The sequence below is a fragment of the Nyctereutes procyonoides genome, unplaced genomic scaffold (assembly GCF_905146905.1).
Source record: "Nyctereutes procyonoides isolate TBG_1078 unplaced genomic scaffold, NYPRO_anot_genome, whole genome shotgun sequence".
NCBI lineage: Eukaryota > Metazoa > Chordata > Mammalia > Carnivora > Canidae > Nyctereutes > Nyctereutes procyonoides.
In genome coordinates, this window is record NW_026575146.1 from 1,851,111 (window position 1) to 1,854,491 (window position 3,381).

General features: G+C 42.6%; 1 non-coding gene across 1 annotated transcript; it reads left to right on the forward strand.

The window, feature by feature from the left end:
- Positions 1–82, forward strand: TRNAL-UAA (transfer RNA leucine (anticodon UAA)). The gene has a single exon. It is a non-coding gene; the product is annotated as a tRNA-Leu (tRNA).
- The last annotated feature ends 3,299 nt before the right edge of the window (positions 83–3,381 follow it).

Genomic DNA, 3,381 nt, shown 5'->3' on the forward strand with positions numbered 1-3,381 from the left:
ACCAGGATGGCCGAGTGGTTAAGGCGTTGGACTTAAGATCCAATGGACAATGTCCGCGTGGGTTCGAACCCCACTCCTGGTAGATGTTTGGTTTTGCTTTTTTTTTTTTCCACCTAAACATCTCATTTGCTTTTTAAGCTTAAATTTCACCGGGCACGCCACGCCCTGGGCCCCAGAATTCCGCCTTCTTGCTGGGAGAGACGCTCCCTGTCCCCCCCTCCCCCGCGCCGCGAGCGCGCCGCGCGGCCTCGCTTCCCGCGGGCGGGAGACGACGCGGCTGTCGGGTTGCGCGAGGGCGGCGGGGCGCGGACTGGGGCGGGCGGGCGTCTCCCGGCCAGGGCCGCGCGGCGCCAACGGCTCCCGGGCCGAGCCCGGTGGGGACTGGGGCGCGCGGGCCCGGCGAGGCTTCCCCGCGGCCGGGCGGGGCGGGCGCCCCTGAGCTGCAAGCCTCGCTCCAGGGCTAGAAAGCTGCCCCTGCAGAAAAGGCAAAGATAAATCTCGACCTTTTTCCCCCTTTTCGCTAAAATTAATTGTGCGCGCGCGGTTCTTCCATTAGCTCCTTGAAGGCGGAGACAGTATGCATCACAGCTCTAAGATGGACTCTGACTTGCATTCCGTTTACAATTTCAGAATACTGATGGCATGGTCTAGTCTTTATATATATATTTCTTCAATATGAAAATAATCTAAAACCTAGAGGAAAAAGTTGCAATTACAGTGCAAAGAAGAGTTTAAAAAAAAAATCATTTGACAGTAAGATGCCGACTAGATGCTCCAATAAAACTATTAAAATCAGGAAGTTAACGTTGATGATTTACCACATCTAGTGTTTACACCGCATTCAATCACCAGTTGTCGTTTGTAGTAAAAAGCTCCTGTTCAGCATAATGTATTGCATTTACTTGTCACATGTCTTTAGGCTTCTTCAATCTCACAATTTCTCAGTGTCTCCTGACTTTCATGATCTTGACACTTCCGAAGATAAATAGGCCAATCATTTTGTAGGATGTCCCATTGTTAATTTGGGGTTGTTTGATGTGATTCAGATTGTGCTTCTGTAGCAAGAGTATCACAGAAGTATCACATTGCATCTTCTCAGGTAGAGTAGTTTTGATGTGTCCTGTTAACGGACTTAATTCACCTGATTAAGCCTCTGCCGAGTCTTCACCACGATAAATTCACTCATTTTCCCTTTGTGATTTAATACATAATTGGGGGAAAGTGCTTTGAGGCTATATAAATATCCTATTACTAGTCAAACTTTCCATTTCATGCAGCTATTTAAGGGATCATAAGCCATCTAAGTATGCACTCATGCTATCCTATTTGAATAAATGGTTACAATCCATTCTGTATTTGATGCTCAGAGTGTCCCAGATTGGCCAGTGGGAATCCATTCAAGCTTAATTTTGACATGTCTCCATCATTTTTTAGCACTTCCTTACCTCCTAGACCAAGATATTCCATGCTTACCTTGTATTTGCTGTGACCCAGCCCTAGAATCAGCCATTAGAAACCTAGACCTCAGTGCTAGACGTGATCATTCTTTTGATATGTTATTGTTCCCAGGCCCTCTGAGTGGACAGAATTAGGGAGCCTGTGTCGACCTGTACACATCTATATTTATCTACTCTCCATTTATATTTCTATCCAGGAATTTATAACAATATCTCCAATTCTCATGCATCGCTACAGATTTTTAGTTTTTCTATCCATGATTGTCATTCCCTAAATTTGCCAATGTAAAATTTATTTACCTTGCTTGAGCCTATACAATGGCTTTAGAATTGAATTGTTCAAGAAGGGAAGGGAAGAAGAGAGGAAAAGAAAGAGTGTCTGAGTAGTTTGGAAGTGAGCACCCTGCCAGCATCTGAGAACTGGCTATGAGCCAGTCACTGTTAGACATTTGGGATGTGCAGATAAATAACCTAGCATCTGTCTCAAGGAGCTCAGGTAGTGAGGGATAGATTTCAATGAATCACATAATGACAAAATATGAATTATGTCCAAGATGCTAAAAGACCAGTGTGAGAAGTCCTAAGTCTTTCCTAGAGAGGCAGCTTTAGTTGGGAACTAAAGAAAGGGAAGTAGGGCTCTGGGAGGGGAGGGAGAGAGGTGCAGGTGGGGTAAGCCATCTTGAAACCAAGCTAAGTATGTATGGTCTCTGCACGAAAGGATTCAAAACAAGAAGCAACCTGATTAGTGTTGCATTTGGAAGTTTCTCTAGCGACACAGACACTCTTGGTCCATCTATATAGGTTTGGAAGAAGGGGGAATATTGAATCGGAAGGAAATATTTTTGGGTGAAGATTATTTAATACACTCAATAGCCAGTTCAGCTGAGTTCAGTGTACCTCCCTCTTTCTCCTTAAAGGCCAAGCAAGAGAAAAAACCATATTGATTTGAAACCTTTCCAGCCTGAACTTAGGGGCTTGTGCTAATTTAAGTATTCTTATTACTATGTCCAAGTGCAAATGTGGAACAGTACTACCAAGAACAGGCAAAGAGTAGTGTGGAGTTTTACTCTGTTTCCTTAAAACTATATTGTAAATTAAGCTTCTAGTTTGTATTAACCAGTTACTGCGCATTAGCAGAGATGGTAAAAGACTCATAAGTATTCTTAAGATTGCTGAAATTCGGCCAGGTTACTCTGAGATGCCACAAAGAGGGGTGAAATGATGTCTGAAGACCGCTGGCTCAGAAACAAGAGAATCTCTAAGATAGACATTGAATTCCAAGTTTTCTATTGTTTAGTATGTAGGGACTACTTAACCACAGTCTTCACACGCCAAATTAAGTGGAATCTTTCGCTTTACTCTTTCCTTCTCTACCTAATGTATTATGGTCAGCAGGATTCCCTAACTGAATTTTGATTTACTGCAGCAAACATTAAGGATCCGATTCAGTTTATAAAAGTTCAGATCATGTGGTGACTGAGTAGAAAGAACCCAGGCTTTGGGCAACACAGGTTTACCAATTTTCTCAGGTTACTAGTCTTCCTTTTCTCGGTTATAAAGAGGAAAATAATACTTACCCCGCTGAATGTTTGTAAGGCTGAATCGACTATAATAATGCCTTCTTTGTGATGATAAGAAATATTAATAATTATTAATATTATTAATATTAACTAATATTGGTCTCATAATAATGCTTCCTCACAAAAGCAGATGTTTCACACCTCTGAGTTCTCTTCCCCTCTGTGGGAAAAACAGAATAACTACACTGTCCAAGTCGGAAGAAATCTTACCTTGCACGTAAAGATCACTTCGCGATTTTTCAAAACACTTTTTTACATTCACAATCTTCCTTGAGAGGCAGTTTTATGCAGGATCCATTGTACCTATGTGGTGGATACACTTATACACCATCTTCTTCGACAAA